This window comes from Crocodylus siamensis, chromosome 1, assembly GCF_052110815.1.
Source record: "Crocodylus siamensis isolate JL-2025a chromosome 1, ASM5211081v1, whole genome shotgun sequence".
NCBI lineage: Eukaryota > Metazoa > Chordata > Crocodylia > Crocodylidae > Crocodylus > Crocodylus siamensis.
The window spans coordinates 150,027,884-150,053,409 of NC_143395.1; the positions used below are offsets into that span (position 1 = coordinate 150,027,884).

Below are 25,526 nucleotides of genomic sequence, written 5' to 3' on the forward strand. Positions count from 1 at the left end.
TCATCTGGTTCTGGTCTGCCTAACTCTCGAGTCTGTCCAGGTCCGCCTGTATCAGCAATCTACCTTCTAGCGTGGCTACACGGCCCGATGTCTTGGTGTCATCTGTAAACTTGGCCAGCCAAATCATGGATAAACATGTTGAAAAGCACCAGTCTAAGCACAGACCCCTGAGGGACACCACTGGCCACTTTCCACCAGGACAACACAGATCCATTTATGAGAACTCTCTGGGTCCTACCCTGTAGCCAGTTTCCCACCCACTGAACTGTTGAGCAGCTGAGCCCACAATCTTCCAGTTTTCCCACAAGGATATCGTGGGATACTAGATCAGAAGCCTTTTGGAAGTTTAGGTATATAACGTCTACCTTGCATAAATTAAGTTGAACCAACTGGCATGGCTCAGGACCCTCTCTAACCTACCTACTCTGGCTAATTTCCAGGCCTCAGTGCATATGAAACAGGATCTATTGGGTAGGACCTTGTTCTTCAGGGGTAAGTTTCAGACTCAGCAGGGAGGCAGTATAGACATAGCAAGAAGTAGTAGCATCATGCCTTCAAACCAACCGTTTGTGGGAGAAATACACCTCAGTCTTTGAATAGGGAACCTAGCCAGAATCTGTGTATTTTTAAGGCTTTACCATCATTTTCTTTTGTGTTTCTGGTACAGTAATCTAGCCGTGGAAAGCTGATTTAAGATTTGAGTGCCTCAGAAAAAATGTAAAAGAAACTGAGGAAGGTCCCACCAGGTTTCAAACTCTGTATTGAAAGGTAGAGCAAATAGTTATATGGACTCCCAGGACTCTCTGAAATTTCTGGGCATCCTCCTGAGAACTTCAGTGTTATGCACAGGAGATCTTTCCTACAGGAAAGTAGTAGACTTTTTTTTTTCTCATCAACAAGTGTTCTTGCTGCCCAAACTCACTGTGTTGGTTCAACTTAATTTATACAAGAAGTATATTTAGATTTGGAAGTATGTCTTTATCATGCACTTAAGTGGTTCGTCAGTTCTCACTTACTTTCTTCAGTTTTCTGTTCGGAGGGAGTAAATATTTGCAGGATCAGAAATCTGTCATCTTCTTGTGTATTTAAGTTAGTAGAAGTGCTATTTTAAATTACGTTCAGTGAATAGTTTTACTGTATGTATTACCATGTCTCATAATTTTAAAAAGCATCCTGAAAAGAAAATTCTGGCTCCCTCAGGGCACTGTGGCAGCCCGCCATGTGGGAGAGTAGGGAGGGAGGTCTGGCCACTCCAAGGGCTGCCAACAAGATGGTTGCCATCCTGTCTCTTGCCGCTGACTGACTGCGAGGGCTGCCTGTCATGAGGCTCCGCTTTTCTTCACCAGTGGTGCCGAAGGGCATGGGATGCATGATAGTCAGTCCTTGCCGCTAATCAGTGGTGGGGGTTGGGCCCCTTGGCCAGTCAGAGGTGCTGGGTAGGTGGGCTGAATTCAGTATGTTCTTATTAAGATCAAGGCCTTAATTGTGTTAAGGAACATGCAAATATAGCAGATCAGTTGGTCTTGTCCTGGAAGTTTACAGTCCAAATAGATAAGAAAAGACAAGTTAAGAGAAAGTAAGCATTGTTCCCATGTTATAGCTGAAGAGTCGAGGCACACTGCCATAAGAGGCCTGCTCAAGATCCCATGGAGAAAATCTGAGTTTGTGTTCTGTTTCAGCACTGTAATAGAGCTGGCTTCTCCCATCATAAACTCCAACTTTTTGTTCTTCCAGCTACTGTCCTGAATTATCCCAGTTTTTCTGTAGTGTTGATTAATGCTGATGGTAGTACTGAGTTCAGATATATCTCATTTAAGAGTTTCTCTTTACCTTTGCAATCCTAATGACCAAATTTTTCCTTGTTTATGAAGTGTGTCATAGTAGCAAGAAAAAAACTAGAGTCACAGAATTTTAAATGGTTTCTAACTAGATATTTGACAACTTAGCACAGTAAAACCTGTATTTAGATCATGCTAACTTAAACTTTCAGCCCAGAAAACTAAATACTTTTAGTGTTAAGAGCTACAAAATCTGTTGGGAAGAAAACAAATAATGATCTTTTATAGTCAAGTGGGCTTAGGGATGGATTTGTAAATGTGAGTTCTCTACACATGCAAAAGCTGTTGTCATGGTGACAGACTGATCTGCATTAATTTAAGGTGCTGGAATTTTAAATGACTTGTCAAATGAGTGCGTGCCAGTCTCCACTTCTAAAACCAAATGAATTCATCCTGTTAAATGTTAGTAAAACATACTTGGGACTGGCACATAGCTCTGGGAAGGCAAAGATAATATGCACTCTAGGGTTAAAAATATTGAAGATTTAAAATATTCTTTTGACCTTTGGGTAGTGGATATAGTTGTATACTGTAGCAAAGGAAATGCCTAACATTCTAGCCATCTGGGTTGAGTCCTCATACTACTTGGCACAGTTATACCAATAAGGTCTAGTCTTTAGTCTTTTTTTTTTTTTTTTTTCCCCATGGTAGTCATTGCAGACTTTTAAAGAAGTGAATAAGGGACAGTAGTGATGCCAAAAGCAACATGTTCCTTCTTTTTGTCAAATAAAATGGCTTGTTTCGGAGGGTGGCTTGTGGTTGGACAGAAGAGAAGAAACATACCTACTGAGTTTTAGAAGCCAGGCTGGCATTCTGTTTAAATATTACACCCACATTCCACAATTCAAAAACTTCAGTTGCACTTTTTGGTATATTTCTGAAAACTCTAGTCCTAAAATTTTAAAGCTTTTCCATAATCTTATTTTGACATACCGTAGTAGGTGCTGTATAAGAACACTGAAATTTAGCACAGCCTTTTCTTCAAAGGCATATTATTATCCTGCTCATTCGTGGTATGTTTGTTTCCAGTTTACATGCATGTTGGGTATTCTCTGTTGGATGATGATCATGTAGGGCAGGGGTGTCAAATATAAGCCCCTGGGTCGAATTTTGTATCTGGTCTCCTGGGCTACCAGACAACACCAGAAGTTGGGCCTTTAGGCCTCATTAGGCATGGCCATCAGCAACCAGTGCTGCACTCCTACCCCCTGCCCCTGCTGGACACTCCCACCAGACCCTGCACCACCCGTGTCCCTACTAGAATGTATATTCTGGTTTCTGTTGGACCTTGTGCTGGCTGTCACCCCTGCTGGACTCTGGGGACAAAGCCAGATTTTAACACATGAGACGAGAAATAAGTGTAGTGATGAGACACTATGGCCATAGACAGGCGTTACATTTGTAGCGCTAAATATACCCGTTCAAACAGTTCATGGCTGTTACACCATGTTTTTACCTTCTACAAAGTATTATCCCTTCCAGTAGAAACTTCTTGGCAGCACTAATGCCATGTATAGTCTGTATAGTTGTGTGATGCTACAGGGTATTGTTTGGTCCTCCAGCATCCTGGTAGGCTCTGCTCCTCATCACCCATGTGGCTCCAGGGTATCTGACTTGATGCCAAATTCTACTGCCTCAGGGAGGCAGAGCTGAAAGCACACGTCTCCAGGCCATCTTACTGTTCAGCACTCCTTTTGTCTGTGAGCAAGACAGAATCATTTCCAGCCTTCCTAGAAGTAGATTTCAAACCATTCCCAGAAGTACCACCCAAGTTGGGTGAGTGTCTTTCCTGAGTCTCTGAACTGAAATGCACTGGCAGTTGCACTCAGACATTTCTGCACCATCACCAAAAAATACAGCATAAATCTTCCTTTCAGCCTCTTATTGTGCATTACAAATATTTATTTCTGTTCCATCCACATCTCCAGCCTTATCTTTGGGCTCAGCAAGGGCTTTGAGCAAGAGCTCATGAGTGTTTGAGTTCATAAGCAGATACTCAGAGGTCAGCTGAGCACAGCTCCAGGCTGCTGTAATTGGAAAATGCCATGGGAAAGGGGATGTAAGAGCCTTTTCTGAAGCTGAGACCATGTCAGAGCCCTGCAAGATGTTAATTTTATGAAAGGTTGTGCTGCACCTGGCTCTGTAGGGAGGAGCGTGTGCTTCATACAAGGCTTTTTCATCATGCAAAGCCTGGGGCTGGAAATGGTACCTCCAGGCCTGCAGTAGCACAGAAGCCCAACACACTTATATGACAACATCTGCAAGGTCAGTGGTGCCCTCCACCTGCTGCTAACCTCTTGTCATTTGGCAGGGCTAGTTGCCTGTACTGCCTATTCCCCTGTGGAATTGCACATGCCAAAAAGAGATGGATAATGGACCAGAAGTTGTTGGGGGTTGTGAGCTCCAATGATCATGTGCTTCTCTGTGGTTAAAGATGCCCTTCTGCCATTGACCTGTCACATGAAAGTTGGGAGCAGCTTAATGGATACTTTTTTAAAGGTAGTTTGGCGCATCCTGAAGTTCTGCTGCCACTGCTTGTCATCCTAGGTCCTTGGAGTGATACACTCCCAGCAGTCTATGATCTCGTTGCATGCCCCAAAGTGTCAGTATATGGTTTGTAAGTGGTCTCAAAGTTGCCTAGTTAGCATGATGCCCAGTATGGTATTATCCTCATCAGCTGTGTAGTCATTGAGAGACAGGAAAGGAGAGCAGAGCCTGAGGACATATGTGGCTGTGTGCCAGCACCAGCCTACACAGGAGCTGAAGAAATGGTGGCAGGCCTGGACTTTATATCAATGAATGTACAATACACATGTTCTGCTGGGTCAGGAGTCATAGAGCATGCAGGTGGCATGGATCAATTCCAGGCTGGGAGTGTAATGGAGCATAACTGTTAAGCCTTTGGGAGTGGAAACTGACCCAGCGAACTATGACTCTGGACTCCTAGCGCAAGTTTGGTGGGAGGAGGGATGTTGGGTCATTGTGGTCACTGGGCGGACAGCCAGTCGATGGTTTTCTCTGTGTTCAGCTCTCCTTGGTAACCTCTGGAAGATGGGGGAGGGTCACTGGGATCTCAGCCTGCTCTGGATTACTAGGCACTTGAATGGCTGTATGTGTATGCCAACATGTTTTTGTGGTGCTGCAAAACTCCTGGAGATTCTTTACAGTTCAAATGAATGCCTTTCTACATCAAACTTTTGTCTTGTGGGTTTTTTGGTTTGGTAATATCATTTATCAGATTAATTACATATATATGAGAGACATTAAAAAAGGATTCTGGTACAAAGCGCTGTTTGTGCACAGAAGTGTTGAGATGGTGTTCTCCAGGCTATGGTCAGAGCCTTAGTCATTCTTTGGTTCCAGGTACTGCTGGTCCAAGCTCTCAACAGGTTGTAAATGGATGTAACAATTGTAACAGCTTGTATTTGACATCAGTACAATTGTAAGGGTTATGCCTACATACTTTTTTCAGGGATAGAAGAGTAACAAAACTCTTGCAATTCTAATTTTATTTTACAGAGATTTAGCCAAATTGTAATGCCACAGGAGCATGCAGACACAAAAGTTGTATAATAACAGCTGTTGCATGCTTTGGAAGGGTGGCTGTCCCTCTCTTTAAAAGTGGTTAAAAACTATGTCCATAGCCTCTGAATAACTTCAATCTCCCTTCCACAGAACCTTCCCCTTCTATCCTCACAATGGGGGAGGGTGTCATGTCCTAGTTTAGATAAATCATGAGTGATGGATCTGTTTGGGGATCTTGGGCCATTGTGCAATCTACTTTTTATGTTAAAGTTTTCAACACAAAATTTAACATAAAAGGTGGATTTGATCCACAAGTTACAGAAAACAAATCAGGTGCTCACTGTAGACGTCAGGAACTGGTGGCTAGCACGACAAGCCATGATCCTGATGTACTGAGCGGAATGTTATCCGATGTTCTTTAAATGAGTGCTCTTTATGAAGTAGGCTACCCAAGGCTGGGCAGTCTTTATCAAGCTGAAAGCTGGATCAGCTAAATTGAAAAGGTTCTTTGTTCTTCTCCAGGAGAAAATGGAATTGAACCTGGAGATGTATCTGCAGAGAGCAAGCTGTTTCTGACAACTGGGAATACAGGCAGTCCTTGACTTACAATGTTTTGCACTTATAACTTTTATAAATTGACACCCTGTTTCAACTTTATGATGTCAGTTCCGGCTTTACAACACTTGATATGATATGATGCCACACCAGCGAACAAGTTCGCTGTGTCACTCATCTCCCCGGAGAACATCTGTCCAAACTTCCTTGGACATTTTTTTTAAGAAAGCAGACAAGACTCCAGAAAATCCTGCAGCGAGACTCCTGAGAAGACTCCAGCCAAGAATCCTTCAAGAAGTCCAACCAAGAGCCTTTCAAAAAGTCCAGCAAAGTCACCTTGAAGAAGTCCTTCCAAATCAGTATGATTCCTATTTACAATACAAATACAATAATGTAGCTATATTATTCATCTATAATTGATAGAGTACAAAATTTTGGGGTATTTTTGGTGAAAAAAGGGTATCAGGCCTTGGTTCAGGAACCAATCCCCCATTTATAACATTGTTTCTTTTGAGAACATTGCTTCCAAGTTGCTTAAGACTTAAGATGTGGTTTTCAGGAACCAACTGTGTCGTAAGTCTGAGGACTACCTGTATAAACTTTCCAAGGATTTGCACCATACAAAAGGGAATGTGATAACTAGCATGCTTCTACACTTGAATCATAAAAAGACTTAAACCATATAACATATTTCTGATTTTGTTTACCTCCAGTTTGTTGACTGTGACACTTCAAACCAGCAAGGGTGCTCCCTTTGCAAGCTGTGGAGGGAACAGGGAGAAATGGTAGTGGCACAGGTGGAGCTTGCAGCTGCCCAGTCCCAGAACATCTTCTTGCTGCTCAGAACATTTCCTTGCTGCTCTCCTAGACATAGGCAAAGCCATCTGGATGCAGGGGCTCCATGTTGCCACTGCCTGCTGTAAATTATGGAGCATATTGGTAGTTTCCCTTTCACTTCCTCCGCCCACCCCTCCCCCAGGTTCCAGCATGCCTTAGATTCCCTCACTCCCATTACTTTAAAGAGTCAGTTTATGAAATGGAATTATTGATGTCAACAGAGTAACTGCTTACTGAAACTTTGGGCAATTTTTGAGAAATAGAACCTAAACTGAGCAGAGAGGAATCTTTTGATGGGGTCTAGAAAGAATGGTGTTGCTGTCTAGTCAACAAAGCTTTTCCCTTAGTTATGTGGTTTTAAATCTTTTCTAGGCCTCTGCCCCTTAGATTTTCCTATTTGCTTCATCCGTTCAGTATGATGGGATTTTTTGGGGTGCTTGGTCCAGGCACTATATTGGTATCTCGTTTTAGCAATAAAAGACATGTTTCTTTTGTCTGGATGCTATCTTTGCCAAACCACAGTACATTATCCTGGTTTAGTTATTTAACTTTAGTTTTTGTATAATTTCTTTCTCTTCTTAGAGTTTGTTTTCATCATTTCATTCATCATTGAACAAAAGCCCAAAATATGGCCTTCTCAGACAATCTTTTTGGCTGGTAGTGGGGAGAATTAACATCCTTTTAACTTTGGCTGCCCTCTCTGACATTGTAAGTGGCCAAGTATCCCTTTATGTGATTTAATATTTCATTAGGCTCAGTTCTTCTAATCTGGCTTTGGCCCTGGTATTGTATTCTAAGGAATTTTTAGTTTTCATTTTAGATGCTTTCTGTACTATGAACTTTACTGGCACAGAACCCAGGGGTTTTGTAGCTCCCGGTTTTGTGCCATTCATGATGTAAAGTGTTTGGGGAAGAGGACTGTAGTTTTGTAGTTTGTCAGCATGTAATTGGGAATGGCCCTTTGGATGTGGTGTTTGGACAAGTTCTGAGGTAACCTTGATTCCAGACTTAACTACTTTGGGGGGGGGAGGGGGGAGAGATCTTGAGCATGCAGTCTGTGTTTGAACTAATTTGTAAGGTCTATCTTAGTGCCTATAGCTGTTTTAGTGACCCGTTCTAAAGTTTTTCATAGCTTTAGATTAAAGAAGCTTTCATGGAATAGAAGAGAGAAGGACTGTAAAGAGTACCAAAAATCTAGGCTACTAACCAATAACTAGGGCTACTGAAGCAGATAGCTACTTAAAATCAAAATCTGTCTTTCACAGAAAGATACTTAAGACCAAAATTTCAGTGTCTGACCATGCTTATATATTGTAGGTATCAAAAAGGGAAGATTATACTTGCTATGATGGCTTTAAAAAAATCCATGTTTAGGACTTCATGTACAGTTTTGTATACAGAGCTTGGGGTAAATCTTTCCTTCTTTCTCTGTTCTCTCCTGCCCAAAAGAATGGTGTATTATACTGGAGTACTAGAGGTGATTGCATTTGTATATATCAGGGCTGCTTAACTTCTAAAGTCAGGTGCCCAGAGCATGGCACGCAAAGGCATTTTGCTTGGCATGCATGCCTCAGGGCAGACAGCAGGAAGGGGCCAGGGCTGCATTGCCACAACAAGGGTAGGGCCCCCTGTGGCTCCCCCACCATCCAACCCTGGCATGCCAACTTCTTCCAAGTCAAGGTTAAGGGTGTTTTTGGCACTCTGCCCGCAAATGCTGCTGACATCTGTTCTAAGTAGTCGGGGGATACATTCTCTGAAGGCTGCACCAGTAAGAGCCACATGTGCTGCATGATATGCCACGGCAAGTCAGGATTTTTTGGGACCCTACAGATGCCCCATCTCTACACTGCACACCTGTGTGGCCCTGAACCCCTCCATGCCACACCCTTTGTGCCCCATGTGAGGGGTGGGGCAGGAAACAATAGCTGGAAAAGAAACGGAGAGCCTAGGGCTCTTAGCTGCTGTTGCAGCTGGAGCAGTAGGGCAAGTGGCAGTGGGGTGGAAGCCTGGGGACCATAACTTAACTGCTCCCAGGCTGCATGTAGTCCCTTGGACAGCTATAGTTTACATAATGCGATCGCTGCATATATACAGATTATATGGACTTGGTTTACAAAACTATGTGCTTGGAATTGCATAACTTTTTTTCTGCCTAAAAATGGGGATAATAATTTGCTGTCTCACAGGGTTGTTGTGAGGATGATTTTTGTTAAAGAGTGTAAAGAACCTAGGTATAGTGCTGATGTCTATATTCATCCATACATGCAGTTTTATGTGCATGAATAAAGCATTATTTGCTACAGCTTAGATATTAATTAAAATGTAGAGATTTTATTAAGAAGTGAAACTTTCACTTTCATTAAGAAATTAAACATTATTTTCATGCAGGAGGCACTACTTCTTTAAGTAAAAATGCATTCAGTGATAATTGAAAGGTATAACATTAGGAGAAATAAAAGAACGGATGAGTTAAGCTCTTTAAGGAAAAAAAAAAATTAATGAAATAACCTGACACTTGGGGCCAGTCTTGTACTGACGGTTAAACAAGTAAGTTAATAATTTTTCAGAGGCTTGAGCAATGTAGAATGGGATCCTGCCTAGCTGTAATTTAAATGCCTAATATATGGACTAGAGTTTGGTCCTTGGTGTTCCAGTTGTGTGGCTTTTGGTACCGGAAACGGAAAACCACAAAAATGGTCCGTGTGCGTTACTGGTAACAAAAAAATCACATGAGACCTAAGCATTGAGGAAAGTAGTCATGTTAGGGGAGTATCCTACCTAAATTCCATTTAGAGTGGTGAGAAGAAAATAACAGTCCTCTGATGACATTTTCCTCTGGTCAGGACTCTATGTAGGGCTTTTATGTGGTTTTAATAAATATTTTTATTATTAAGGGAGAAGTACTGAAAAACTGCAATGATGAAAGGATCTGCTTTGATCCTTGGGCTTTTATTGGCAATTCTCCAATGTTATAGAAAATGTATGCTATGTCTATGTGGTTGACTTTGTGTGAAGCTGGGCATTAAAAGATATTTTGTCTTAAAGATCTATTAGATTGATGGGCTTTAATGAAAAAGGCTGTATTTGACCTAACAATAACGCTGGGGCTTTAAACCAATATGAAATTATAAACTGAGACCTACACTATTGTGCCCTGCATTCTGGTCCAGGTGATGGGTGTGTGATCCCCATAGGCTGGTAGAAGAGCTCAAAAGCAGTTTTGATTACTTCATAAGGTTTAGTTCTAATTGAGCAATCAGGTTTTTTCCCAGATCCCAGCTGATGGAACAAATTGACTAAGTTGTATTTTGCTATTTTAACTTTTCTTCTTGCAGTACCTTTTGTAAACTGTCGCAACATATCTAGATAATATTTGGAATAGGATTTCTTTTCTTTTTTCTGCTTATGCTTCCTAGCATGCTTTTACAGAGCAATGTGTTGTTGAGTGACTATTTTCAAATGTGAGCTTGGACCTGTGGTTCGTGGACTATGTGGAGGTTTCACGGTGAATTAGTGCTTAGTGAATTAGATTTGTAGTATGTAGTTAGTGGTTCTTACCAGCTCCAGCATGATCCTTTTTAGCAGGTGGATTAAGAGTCTTTCAGCCCTGCAACCCATGGCTTCCATCAGTCTTGCTGTGGATCATTGGCACTGAACAAGGTAAGTCCCTTGAAAGGGATTTTTCTTTGGAATAAAAGATAACACTTCCAAATACTATTGGAGGGACACATTCCAGTTTTTGGAGCTTGTATGTCATGTGTTCAGTTTTTGTGGATGACAGTGAGATATGAAATTCTTTCTCTTTTAATGGCCTGCTAGTAGTTCCATGCGTAAGACCTAATGAGCACAATACCTCTTAAGATTGAAACCATTCCAAATAGCTTGGTTATTTTTAAGTAGCTGTTGACTTTGGGTCTTGAAGGTGGTAGTAGATTTATTTTCCCCCCCTCAGGTCTGAATTTTCTGAAAGTTTATTTTACCTATCCTATTTCAGCTAGCTGTCCCTTGCATCTGCATTTATAGCTATCTTACTTGAGGAAAAGCCTGAAATAACTTAATTCAGACCACGTAGGACAATGAGCCCTGCTTCTGTCCATTTTCCCTTTCCTCTTGCCAAAAGTCTGCAGTGAAAGTTCATTGTAGTTCTGAATTTTAAAACTGGCCGTATTTAAATAGCGTGCGTTTCTACTTTTTCTAGCCTAAAGCAGGGAACTAGATATGCTTTGTCAGCCCTCCTTCTACTGTTGGGCAGTAAAGATGACCAGTACACCAACCCACCTATTTCTGCCTCAGACCACTTTTGCTCCACTCTGTAATCTTGGAGTGCTGCTATGCCTCAGTTTTTAACTCCTCCTCACCATTTTCTCCTCTTTTACCTTGATATAGAATATGTGAAGAAAATAAGTACAGGACAGAATTTGGAAGCAGGAGCTAAAATCTTTTTACTATATTGCCTGTACTTTTTACTATGTGGCTTTATATCCCCACATGCCAGGAGATTGTGAGGCTCTTGCTTTGCATAGAAGTTTAAAGAATCATTGACTGGATTTCTAGCTTCTCACTGGCTATATTGAATCCTGCCCCACTGGAGGTGTTCATCTTAGTGTATAAAAAGGTTCTGATTTACATAGCTCCTACTTTGTTTTTCCAGCAATTATGAAATTTTTTTCAGGATCTATGGCACATTGGCTTTGAAAACTGACATTTTCATTTCTGTTGTCCAGCACAGAATGGGTACTTGAAACTACTTCCCTCTCCTTTTGTTCTTACTCTACATACATTTTCAGAGCATAATCTTTTCTTCATACCCTTAGTTTTTCTGTCTCTTCTCATAGAGGGAACAGCTAGTATTCTCTTGGTTATCTTTCATCTGGTGAGTTCAGCTCTGCTTGACTCCCACCAATTGGAGGCAGTTAACATTTTTCACAGCAAAAAAACCTGTCACTTCTTTTCTAGCTGAAATATGCATTTCATTGTGTTTTGTGTTTTATATGCTCTTGGAAGGCTTCCTTAAAGACAGTGAAATGCGCTCAAATTATTTTTGTCAGGACTGAATCAGCCCATGCTCATTTCTGTCTCTGCAGCACAATAAAAAAGACATTTTACTGTTCATAATGCTTCTGTTTTTTCTTCACTTCCCTGATCAACCAGGGCTGTTTTACTCAACCTTGTAGTTTTCTTTCATGTGATAAATGTAAGAGAATAAGAACCTTGACTCTAGAAGCTGCGGTGTGGTGTTTCCACAGTAAACTGTCTACTTAGTCAATACTGGCTTTTATGCATGCAAGTTTGTTATAAACTTCTTTCCTCTGTGCTTATTCTGTTTTTTCAGAAGTTTTGAATCACATTGGGTATAAGACCTGCTGCATGGTTTGTATGATATTTGTATTCTTAGAAAAATATTGAAAATCTGTTGAGATGCTGTTTAGTGTGGCTGTGATGTGAGTATTTTAATAGGTGTTGTAAACCTCTGGGCCATGGATTGGCATGCATTTGTACCAGTACAAATGCTGCCAGATATTGTAGTGGTACAAAAATGTACAAAGATGCAATATCTTCCTGTCAAGGTCCCTGGGTAGAGTGCTACAGAATCATTGCAAAGGCACAGAAGTATAACCCGGGGAGGGGGAGGACCATGGCAGCAGACACAGGTGCCATGTCTGGGAGTGTGGGGGAACATTCAAAAGCAGCCATTGCCACCATAGTAGCTGATTGTGCCACTGCATTTGGCAAGGCAGAAGCTAGCATTGCCAGGGTAAGGGGGTATCTGAGAGAGGTGAGCTCTTAGAGTGTACTGTTTCCCTGTCCTCTGGAGAACTTCACCTTTCTTCACTACACTGCTGCAGAGGTCAGTGGGCTGTAAGAAAGCATATTGAGTACTACTCTGTTTTCCCTCTCTCCATCCCCCGTTAGGGGGAGGGGAATAGCAGGACATAGAGATGCTACAAAACATACCACCACAGAGAAGTTCCTGTTTCATCCAGGAATATTGAGGTTAGCACTTCCCTCATTTTTGTAACACTACAGAGGAGCATGCATCTCTGTGTGCTCAACTTTTTTAGTACTACAAAGGCATTTCTAACATCTGTCCATGGCCCTATTTTAGAAAATACATATGGATTGTTCCTTCTTTCCTCTGTCATTCTACTAGTATTGTATCTAACCCTCCTGTGTAAGATAGCAAATTCATTCCATATATTCTGCTCCAATGCAGTCATAGTTAATTTTTTAGCTGATGAAAACGCTGACTACTATCTGCAGGAGTAGCAGATTTTTATGAACAAAAACAGCATTTTTCATTTTCTTCATTATAAAGAGCTAAATAATTCAGGTTAAATAATAATCTGTAATACACAGAATCATTAGAATCAAGCAGGATATGTCTTTCTCAGATATTCCTAAACCAGCTAGTATTATGGAAGTGTTAATAGTTCTGACTCTCTGCGCAACAGAACTCTTACTTTGAAATTTCCCCAGCATAGCAGTACTGCTATTAAAATCAAGTAAAATAAACAGTATTCCAGATAAGTTCTTGACCAATTCTTCGAGAAGTTTAGGGGTAAGTTATCTGATCTTTAAAATTAAAACCTTTGAAACTATAGTAGATGCTGATATAACTGCTAGAGCAGACTAACAGCCTCCCTGGTTACTCTCAGAATAGCAAATATTTATGTTATAATTGGAAGTGAGTAAATTATCTACTTTCTTTTCAAATACAGAAAAGAAATAATTTAGCAAGCATGTCTGCATCATTATATAAAGGTTATTAGATATATTATAATTTTCTATAATGTGGGAATTCCTTTTGTTTCCCATGTATACTAAAAACATATCCTTATCCTTAACAACTTTGGCATTTATTTACTAAATTGTGCTACAGCTGTCATGCATCTCCTTATTGTTTTGGTCCATGATCATGATCCTGCATTATTCATATTGGAAGTTTCTCCATTACTTACAGTATAACTAGACTGTTACATTTACTTAATTAGCTAGCAGGAACTGGTTTCCCTTTATATGTACGATATAAAGTGGCAAGGTACATTTTTATAAACTATAAATAGATATTGCCAAATTCTACATTTAAAGTACTTAACTTCCAAGTCCCCTGCCCCAAATTTTCCTATAGGTACCCTTAAATAATTTATTAGGAATAAATTAAAAAGAAAAAAAGTGAGGTTTGTTTCTTCCCTTACTATTTCTAGAATGGTCTTTTCATTGCATCTAAGAGCAACATTAAACCTACTTAGTGTCATCAGTGTACCTTTTGACCTCATTCCTGTCTGTGCAGCAGGTTGCCTGTTGCCTCTTTATTTTAATGCTGTTGCTGGCTCAATTAAATGCTTCAAACCAAGAAAAAAAACCCATGCATATAAGTTCCTTTCAGAGCAATTTAGATGGAAAGTGTAATTGATCTTCTGAGAATCAGTGCAACTATGCACAGTATGCAGAAAAGAAAATGTTCTTTAAACTTTGTTTAAGAATTTTGAAATGATGTTCAGGTTATATCTTTCTATTTATTTATTTATAACATATTTTGCAGTTGACAGTATTGTTTTAATCGTCACATTTAATTTTTCCATTCCCTTAACTTGCATCTTATGGTATAATTCAGCCTATTACAAAAAAATCCAAATAATTACTTTTCTCAAGCTAATGCAGCTGCCTTTTTAGCCTGACTAACTTGTGTATAGTACTGGATTTACCCAAATCCAAGACCACTTTGAATTTAAGATGATTCATTCCCCCCAGGCCACATAATAATTAGATTTTGCGCTGGAAAATTTAAAAAATTGTAATTTTGTTAGAAATGTCCATGTATAAAATCTAGTTAGCAAATGGTTGTCCTTTAAAATTTGTCTCATGCTTCCCAGACCCCTCACTATTGTGGGGAAGGTAGGGGTGGGGGACAAGGGGCCAGATCCTTACCCCCTTTGCCTAGGCCTGTCTGTTCTCCCACTCCCTGCCTCCCTTATGCTTCCTGCAGCTGCAAGCCCTCTCTCCTGCCAAAGGAGCCATTCCAGCCTACAGAAAGTATATAGTATGGGTAATCTCAATCTTTAGCCTGGAACCCAGGGCCAAAGCTAGAACTGAGCCACAGCATGCCCTGAGCTGGTACTCAAATCCAAGACAAGGTTCCCCCCCCCCCAATTGCTGATTGGGGAAAATAATCTCTTATCTTTGATTTGAGTAAATATAGTACTTTGTCCTTGTTGCTAAGTAGAGACGGTCAAAAAGGCCAAGGCTGAATCAATTCAGTCTTTTCAGGTTAGTTTAAGCTGCAAAGATTGAACCAATTAGCAAATGAACAGGCATTCACTTCTGATTCAGAAAATCTAGCCACATGCCTAGAGTGGCTCAGGCCAGAAGCCGGGGGGAAGTAGAGCACACCTCTCTGGCACGTAACCAGCATGGGCTGTGTGTTCACGTCCTCTTCCTGCTGGCTCTGAGGTTTCTGGGATTTTCAGTCCTGACTCTCAGTAGCAGGATTCTGCAGGGTTGCTCATCACTACTTCCTCCTGCTTCCAGGTGCCTCTGGGATTTATATTCCACAGTTGCAGCCAGAACTAAGTAAACCAGCAGGGCAGGGGAAGGGGAGCTTAACTCCCCTCACTGGTTCCAGACCCCAGCCAGGGTTTGCCTTTGGGGGGAAGAGGGACAGTGAGACAGCCAGTGAACCAGCCCTCGCTTCTCCAGCTAGGGAGCAGCGGGGTGGGGCCAACCCTGCTCTCTGGAGTAGACAGCCCAGCCCAGGCCTACAAAGCATGCTGAGGGACACTGATTTAACTTGAACCAGGAAGGGGTCTGGGACAGAAGTTTCATAAATCTGTTTGTGACCCAACCAGTTAAGTCTAATGCTACATTCAGGAAAGTTTATTTTAAACCAGTTTCAGCCATTTTGAAAACTGGTTTATGTGCACTGAACTTCTGTTCTGTTACAGGTTTAAACCAGTTTCTGATCACTTAAACCAGTTTATGTGTACTTTTGTCCCTAGTCTGTATGATCTGTTTCTTTCACAGCAAAAACATCTCTTCCTGATTCTGATTGTTCGTGTATCTGGGGTTAAAGCACAGCTTCTTTTCCATGGAGTTTCAAAAACTCTCCATAGTCATCTCTCACCTGTATCTTTAATTTTCAGGGACATTTTGCTTGTTGGTTTGTGGCTTTGTGTTACCTTTTAATGTTACTTTGCTTATATTTAAGCTTGTAGATCTGTCTATTATCAAATTTCTTTGCTTCAGTTTTAGTGGAAGCATTCATTGCAGTATTAAAATGAGATTGGTGCTATTTGTGCTGCTCTAATAAACAGAAAAGTTGTGCTTTGGTTTTCTTCTTGCATATGCACGATGGCATTCTTGGATATATATGGCACATATCCAAGCTTCTCTGGAAAAGTATACACTTGGAAGGCAACTTTTCCATTATACCTTATGCATACTTCATCATATGCTGGGTGTTGCTTTGTGTGTTTATCTTAGCAGATTTGGAGTCTCTTTTGTGTCTATGCTTCCCTTTTTCAAAAAATTCTGATGTACCTTTTCATTAGTTTATCAGCTTAGTGCTAATTATGCATTGGTGTTAACTGCAGGTATGCAAACAATATTTTTGTTGTTCATGTCATAGACAATGTGATCTTACAGAAGAATTTTTAATGGTTCTATAGTTACAGGGTCCCAGTGAAATACAGCCCCCATTCTTCAATTTTTGAGCACTGTATACATTACCTATTTGTCATCTGTGGATCCTAAGCTGTTCTAATAGTTTCTGTTTAGCAACCTGAAATGTCTCTCTGTTGCTAGAATTCCTGTAATATTAGTAAATCAACATTGCTTATACCTCTAGTTTCACTATAGAGGTTTTTAGCCATTGTAAAAATGGCTCTAAAATGTCCATTGCCTATTTTTCCTGTAGCTTTCAAGGCTGTTCTCAGCGTGTTCCTTTTTATTTTTTTTTCATTTTTTTTTTTCAATCTTACTTTTTTTGATTTGTTGCCATTTTTGGTGGGGAATTTTCGATATTCTCATATGGCATTGTGCAGTGAGTGATTTATAATCACCCATATGCTGTAACAAAGCAAGTTCTTAAAAAACAAGGAAAAATTTTCTTTGCTAAAATTTAATAGGCAGAAGGCAGGGTGGATTTGCACCTTGTAGACTAACCAAATCAGAGATGCTTAAGCTTTCATAAGTAGCAGCATCTAGTGAAATAAGTTGCTGCTTATGAAAGTGTAGGCATCTCTGATTTAGTTATTATGTAAGGTGCAAAAGTACCCCACTTTCTGCTTGACTTCAGACTAACAAAGCTAACTACTTTTCTCTTAAATTTAATAGAACATTTAATATGGAATTGTCATTGGTTCCAGCTAGTACTGAAGTAATAGGGGAAAAAACATATTTGGAGGGTAAACACCAAGAGGCTTACTTCTGTCAATGGAGATGACCCAACTGACTTAATTTCTAAGTTAGTTAAAGGAAGCAAAAAAAAAAAATCAGGATTTTGTTGCTGCAGTTTGGTTTGGTGTGGCTCAAACATTGCAAGAAGAGTAAGCTGCATCTTGAATTGTGTAAGAACCTGAGATTGGTTTACACAAGCTCAACTTAATTTGCATCTTTATTTGGAAACAGTAGCAAAATGTTTTCCTGTAAAATGGTTTAACATACCTTTACAACAAGTCTCTCACTTACGCTAGTGTTCAGTCCCTTTAAAGTTTTAAAGTTTTTTGGAAAGCAAAGTAGCTGAGGCAAGGATTCAAGTGTTTTCAGTTAATTGGAAATAGATTATAAATCAATGCCGTGATACAGTACATTATGCCTTCTTTCAGATGCACCCAGGACTGAGGTGAAGGAAAGGAAGATACAGAAAATATGGAATAAAGTTCACAGGCATAGAGCCTAGGGGTTAGCATGAGGGCAGGCAGATGGAGCATAGAACAAAGAATGAGATGAAAACACGTGAGGGAAGGTGGAAACTTTGTTCTCTGTTGGGTGGCAAAAAACAGTTTACATAAGGATGGAAAAACTGAGCTGTCCAGCCAAGGAGGACAAGTGAGTGAGTGGAGGATAAGTGAAGGTGGTGGTGGCTAGGAAAGATGAAGATAATTATGTTGCTAAATATAAATAAGTTTGTGAGTGAATCATAGAAGTAGGGTCTAAAGGGACCTTGTAGATCTTCAAGTCCGACCCCCAACCTGGGCAGGAGAGAAAAACTGGGCTCAAATGATTCCAGCCAGGTAGGCATCAAGCCGCCTCTTAAAGACTCCCAAAAACACAGTGGCCCCTTTCCACTGCAGGAAGATTTGCTTCTTGTTATCTCACTCACCCCAAGTCACCTCAACTGGGACTTGAACCCAGATCTCCCATCTGATAGGCAGAAATGCTGCCGCATAGCCACTACTGAATGGAAGAATGCAGAAAGTTTGTTGCTGTCCCAAAATAGTGAGACAGTTGATATTGGCATATATCACTATTGATGGGAAAAATAGGCAGCACATTTTCTTGTGGAATGGTTGCTGTCATACTAATATGGCTAACTAAATCTCTCACTACTTCTGGATGGCACCACACTCAGCTGAATGAAATGAACCGTAATCTATCTACAAGCCAGTTAGACTCAAAGGTGCTGTCCTGCTCTGTCTTCTGCTGGACTTGAGACTAACTGCCTCTTTCTGATGTGATGGTAGATGACTGAGAGACCACAGAAGAGGTAGGTTTAGAATAGATGTTACTACTAAGGTCCTTCATTTTGTGAACTAGGGAGCTCAGACCTAGGTTAGGAACTTAAGTTATTTTTGGTGTTAGAGAAACAGATAAAAGGGTCACATTCCAGAGAGTTAAGTAGTATAAACCTGCAAGTATTGCAGGGTGCAGTATTTCTGTAGAAGTATTACTGCAGCCTAGGATTTTAGCAAGCATGCCCAGAAAACATCTGGTAAGGCAGATGCTATACAATCTCAAAACCACTCATTGTTATATTGCTAAACTACATATTTTTTGCTTATTGGGTTATGTTGTCCTGAGACCATCCATCTGCTATAAATAAATACTTGTTCACTGTTTTAATACTGATTGCATGTAGCTGATATCGGGATCCCTGTTGAGAGAAGGGCAGAGTGTGGCGGGGGAAAGAATATGCAAGAGCAGTTGATAATAATACTCTGGTATAGTAATTGGTTAGTTGTTATCTACAACCATTTTTTCCCCTGAACCAGCATTTCAAGAACACGTTCTTCCTTACTGTTACCTGCGCTCTCAGTCTCTGTACGACAGTTGATGGATTAAAATTATGAATGAATTGTGCTTTTTAGCAACTCTTTTCTGTAAGGCACTGATAAACATCCAGGCATTTGTTTCAGTGCGTCTTCTCCTCCTTCATGTGAACTAGATAAATACCGTGTAACCTTAAGATTTTTTTTTCAGTGTTGTAGAGTCATGGAGCACCTCTCCTAAAATATCTTTTCGTTCTCATCACGTGTGACTGGGGAGGGAAGTGTTATTTCAAGTTGGTCTTGATGCACTTGACTGATTTTGAACATCAGTTTGACAAATTAGTACTTTCAGCTAAGCGAGCAGAAGCATTTACTCTACAATGGGCACATCTACATGAGATTCTTTGAGCGCATTAGATTAATTCTACTGCACGTTAGAGTGATGGGCAAAACCCATGCTAATGTACAGTAGATTTAGTCTACTGTGCATTAATGTCACAAAAAGATCATTTGTTTGCATGAATGTGCAGTAGCACTGATTATGGTGCGTTAAATTAGTACTTATCATTACAGACACTAAACTTAATGTGCTGTAATTATGGTGCATTAATAAACGTGTAGATGCATCCACTGTGACTGTTGTACCTCTCATTGACCTTTTAAAATCCATTTTATTTTTGTTCCTGTTTTTCTTTGCATCCTTCCTGTCAAAGGTAATTATTAAGTGGGTTGGCAGTTCTTAAGATTAGGGAACACCCTTAAGTTTGTCACATTATGCAAGGACAGGAATATTCTATATCCGTGGAAAAAATGCCTAACATACCAACTGTATAGTTTGGAAAGATACAAACAAGCTTTCAGAGATCTCAGGAATAGTACGTGGTAGGCCTGTGTGAAGCAGCTAGTATTTGCTTCAGATTCGGCTGACTCAGGGGACAGTGATTCGATTTGGTGATTTGGCTGAATCTGATTTGGAGATTTGGCTGCTGCTGAAACTCTGAATCACACAGGCCTATCCCCCTGCCCACTCTCCTAGCCCCAGCAATGGCTGCCCCTCCCGCCCCAGCTCCTGGCCCTTTAAGAAAAAAAAATCCCCCAGACTCACCAGTTCCTGCCAAGTGTGTGTGGGGGGAGCGATTCCTGCTGCCACCCATTGCCCTGCAGTGTGTGGGGGCTTTGCATGAGCCCCCCAAAACCCCGAAGGTACTGCCCGAGCCAGTGAATTTGGGAGGGTTTTAAGGTTTGTTTGTTTTTTTTCTTAAAGGACTGGAGCCGTGGTGGGCGGGGCAGCCATGGGGGGATGGAGGGGGTCAGGGGGCTCATGGCAGAGCCCCCCATGTGGCATGGGGAAGTGGAGATTGCTCCTCTGCTAGCAGCACCTGATGAGTAGGGCCTTTTTTTGTAAAGCACTGATAGGTGGGGCAGCCATGGGGTGAGCTGGGGGAGCAGGCAGGGGATGGGGCCTGACAGGCCCCCTCCCATGACCCCTCCTCCCCATCCAGCACCCCCTCCCTCACCTCCTACTTACCAGCTCCGAGTCCAGCTCCAGCTCCCTTTTGCAGCTGGCGGGGACTGCCCAACTTGTAGAAGCTCTCCGAATCTTTTCCAGATTGATCAGTTTGACCTTTTTATTGGTCCCCTGATTCAATTTGGATTTGGGGATTCAGCCACTCAATCAACACCTGAAGCTTCGCACAGCCTTAGTATGCGGTACCCTAAAACTTGTCCATATCTCTCTCAACTATATAGTTGGTCCAATAAAAATATCATCCACAGAAATCTTGCCCTTACATTTTTCCTGGACCATCATGGTTACATCATCATCCCATCACTGCCTATAGAATCCTATTTGTTTGGATTATCGTTAGGATTATGGAATATAGTTAATTTTGAACCTACAAAATCACTTCCACGGCTCCAGACAGTAGTCACATTTCATATTGTGAGGTCAGCATAGGTCTTAATCTGCTTGTCTCTTAAATGGATTTTTTTAATGGGTCTTTCACTCAACTTTTGGAGTCTGCCACAAGACAGTTGTGTGTGTGTGTTGGGTTACACCAGATACAGATTAACCATTACCTGTTCCTTCAGAGTACTGCCTTTTGAGTCTAGAACTTCCAACAGTAAAGTTGCAGAAGGAATCATGGAAATCCAAAAACCTCTTGGAAGAGGCTCCTACTAATTTGACAGAATAAAAAATAATTTTGCTTAAGTTTCTGCGACTTTGTGCTTTGTAACAATTGTAGCAATTTCTTTGGCAATTTTGAAGCTTCAAGAAATGTTCTGGTTATTGAAATAGAAAGATCTTTAAGCTAAGGACTTGTAAGTGCTCAGCCTATAGCCATTGCCCTTTCTGTTCCTGAGAGTGCCCAGGGTTCTTGGGTATTTGGCATATGTCTATGTTGGAATTAAGGATATAGTCACTGTTTTTATTCCCCTTAATATAACGTAGATACTGAGTTTCCTCCATTTCAGTTTAATATTCTGTATAGCTTTCCTTTTTCAGAACATATTGATGGTGTAACTTTATCTGACAAACACCTGACTAAACCAGTTGGAAAGAAATGCTGCCAGCATGTGGATTTTCAAATCCATTTTGTGTAGGAGGACATTCCACATCATCTCTCTTCCTCCATTTGAAATCTTTTAATAATCTTGTATTCTCTGGTAAAAGGAATCTCCATTCCAGAAAATTTCCTAATTTGGGAATGCCTACGCCAGTATTTCTTAATTTTTTAGATGCAAGGTAACCTTGTTAGGCAAAAGGCACCCCATGGAAATGCCAGCTCTTAGTTTGTACTTGATTTTTGACTATAGGAAAGTAAAATAGCAATTATTCTGTTCCAAAAAACTCAGAAAGACCACACAGTAACTCAGAATGTTTTTAACACTGGATTCCTGTTTGAAATCTCTGTTTATCTTGTGAATCATGTTTGCCTGCCTAACAGTCTTAACATTGTATGGAAACTCACAACAACTTTGAAAGGATCTCAAAACACCCCAGCATGCTGTGGCACTCCGGTTAAGAATCGCTGGCCCAGGCCATCCTCACTTCATGTATCGTGTTGTTATCAGCTGTCCTAAAGTAGGGTCTTCATATATGAACATTGCTACTTTGGCAATGTCTTTTTCTTACTTGCTTCTTTATATGCCGCCTTTGTGGCACAATAACAATTTCCTACAACTCTTATATATTTGGGATTTTTCCTTTCCTTAACTTACACGGTTGTAGCTGCTTATCAAATGATATACGCCATATTGCATAGAGCAAAAATAGCAGATAGACATGTTCTTTTTTTTTTCTTTAGAACTTCCTTCTCTGAGAAATGACTTCTATGGATGATGGCAGTATGTGGCCAAGCTTGGGCACTTGTGCCATTTTTAGTCAATGGACTTCAAAAACGCAAATTCCCATAATAGTTTTTTGCAATGCGTCTTCATTTTAGATTAGGAATGTGAGCACCAAAATTTTCTTGCTCAGTTCACACAGCGATAGCTAAAACTGTTTTTCAGCTATTCTGGCTTCCATTGCTTTTCTTTAATTAACCAGCTTTACTCTTTTCATCTTCAGAGACTAGGAACTGGTATATTTTCCCTTCTTGAAAGATTAGACTAATCTGCCAGATCTCATCAAATCTAACTGAAAGGTAGGAAAAATGTATTTGTCTTGAATTCTTGAAATTCTTTTAGGTATAATGCAATTATATTCTTACATTATGCTCACATGCAGAGGGTGAGAAAAGGCCTAAATAAAGGCTTGATGTTCATGAAACTCTTGCAGTCTTTCTTTCCTCTTTTGAAAGTGGCATTTTTCAGAGGCAAACAACAGCCCTTTTATATATTTAGTCTTGAAAGCATAATTGACAGCATATTTAAATTCGCAGATACCTACACAGTTAAAAATAGTCTGAGATTAGAGGTACATTTTCTTATCAAAGTAGAAGAAACCATATGTGTCTGCAACTTGACTTGGTCCTGTTTTTACACAGTGAAATTAGCTAAATTCCCTATGTAAGTTTTGGGTGCTTTCTTTCTGGTTTGAATGCAGCTCTTCAGCAGACATTTAGCTCCCTGTGGTGCATACTAAGGTAACCCCTTTTTTTACTGATTTTTTGCTTAGTGTACGGCCTTTAGCCAAGATCAAGGGAGAAGAGGAAATGTATGGTATGGAGAAAAACTATGAGCATATGACATACTGATAAGCTACCCTCCCTTGGCCCTTAAAATAAGTCCCTACTTTCTTTCCTCATTGTTGTCCAGTAGTGAGTTTTTTTCCCCCCTATATTTTCTATGTTGTGTTTAGGACTCAGTGCAATAGGAATTTTTTTTAACTGAGGTGGAAGGGGGCAGGCTGGTACGTCTGTAATGTCCTTGATTGACAATTCTTTTGCTTCCTGGTAGGTGGAGCCATAACGCTTAGTATAAGGACTCTGTTGTAGGCTGAAGGAAGAGGAAGACTACAATAGACAGAGCTGCTGGTAAGTAAAATTTTCCGCCCTTTCCACTGTACAGATCACTTCGGAAAAAACATTGAAAGAATTACTGCTTCTAGATCCCAGTATCTAAAAGGTCCCAGTATCTGAGGCTTCCTGGGAGATCTCATTCCTTGTTCAAGGACAAATTTAAGAAGTTTTGTTCCTGTGGAGAGTAGGATATACAAGAGATATGGTTTTAGTAAGGGAATAGTTAGGGACCTTCTGGAATCTGAGCATTTTTTCCTTTGAAAAATCCTGATTTTAGTGCGTGTGTGTGTGTGTGAGGCTGATATGGTCAGGACAGCCCAAATATGCCTGTAGGAACTATAAAGGCAGAACTCCAAGTTCACATTCAAGTAAATTTCCTGATAATATCAGTGGAAAGGACTGTAGTTTTTTGGCTAGGTAGAATGATAAAGATGCTTGTAGTTGGTATTTTTGTTTTGCTTGTCTAGGACTTAGACAATACATTGACAAACTTACAGTTCCTGTGCATTAATTGAAGTACTTTTGGCATGCCTGTCTAGAGTGCCACCTTTGTCTTACATAGATGGCACTTAAGCTGTTACATTTCATTTCTATGTCTGTCCCAATGTTGCTGATATTGTTGGATTGTATGTGCAAAACAGTTTTGTCATTAGCATATTGGTAACTCCCACACAGTCTTGATCTTTCGTATATTCAACGTGGAGTTTGTGAGAGAAGACTGGATGAAACTGTTAGTGACTTCATAGGTAGAAGTTCTTTTGCCATCATGAAGCTCTGTATATAAAAAGAGTAAGTGAAGCCACTTCATTTCACTTCACCCGTGTGAGGGTTGTAGAGTTGGAACCATTTCAACTTTCTGAAGATCTTTAAAGAGTTGAAACCGTCTTGTGGATGGCTGTTTAAAAGCTACCAGTTCTAAAACTAGCATTAATGACAAGAGAAGTACCATGATTTTATGGGTGCACCAGTGGTGGCTCTAAAGGTTGACTTGAAAGAATCTAGGCGTACAGGGGTAAGTACAGATGATCAAAAAGCCTGAGGGGGAATCAATTTAGTCTTTGTAGGTTTCTCTAAGTTGCATAGACTGGACAGTTAACAGATGGAATTTACATTTACTCTTAAGTTGGGGAAGATGGGCAGATGCCTGCACTGGCCAAGGTCTGAAGGAAGGGGGCACTCTCACATGCTTCCCAGTATGCCGAGGGAACCCAAGCACAGCTCAGCAGGAGCCATTCTTCATTGGCTGCCTGGCAAACACCCCCAACCCCCTGCTGCCTCGCCTCTTGTGGGAGGCTGGTGGGGGTAGGGGGGAAATGGAGCCCCCTTCCCTGGTCTTCCCCTGCCTCATCCTATGCTGTGGGTCTACCCAGCTGGGAGGAGTCCATGCCATGGGGGATAAGTGGGTTCCATCCTCCCACCTGGCTGGGCTGGCTGCACAGCCCTGCCTCCTTTGAGTCTGCCTTGGACCCACGGGAGGAGGGGGAAGAATTTGGCCCTGCCACCTGGCACATGCCTCCCAGGCTTCCTGGCATGTGTTGCCAGAGCCCAGCAACAGCAGCAGAAGAAGATGTGCTTTGCACCCCGGGGATTTGTGCCAGGCAGCAGGACCTGATCCTTCCTTTTACAGAACCAGCTTGGCCAGGTGGGATGCCCCCCAGCACCAGGTCCCCTGCATTTGGGAAGACCCTAGCCTGAGGGGGATAGAGATGAGGGTGGGGAGGGGCTTAGCTTGAGGGGACAGAGATAAGGGTGGGGGGCTTAGTTTTCCAATTTACTAGTGGATGAAAGAAGCTATGCCTCATTTGATGAAATCTACATTTAAAAAAGTTGATTCATATTTTCATAGTTGGTAGGGTCGGAAAGGACCTGAACAGATCATCAAGTCTGACCCCCTGCCATGACAGGAAAGAGTACTGGGGTCAAACGACCCCGGCAAGGTGTTCATCCAGACTCCTTTTAAAGACCCCCAGGGTAGGAGCCAGCACCACTTCTCTTGGAAGTTGGTTCCAGATCCTAGCTGCCCTGACAGTGAAGTAGCGCCTCCTGATGTCTAGCCTGAATCTACTCTCTGCCAGTTTATGACCGTTATTTCTTGTCACTCC

General features: G+C 41.1%; 1 protein-coding gene across 3 annotated transcripts in view; it reads left to right on the forward strand.

The window, feature by feature from the left end:
- Positions 1-25,526, forward strand: part of CRIM1 (cysteine rich transmembrane BMP regulator 1) — a 396,377-nt gene that overhangs the window by 51,349 nt on the left and 319,502 nt on the right. The window lies entirely within an intron of this gene.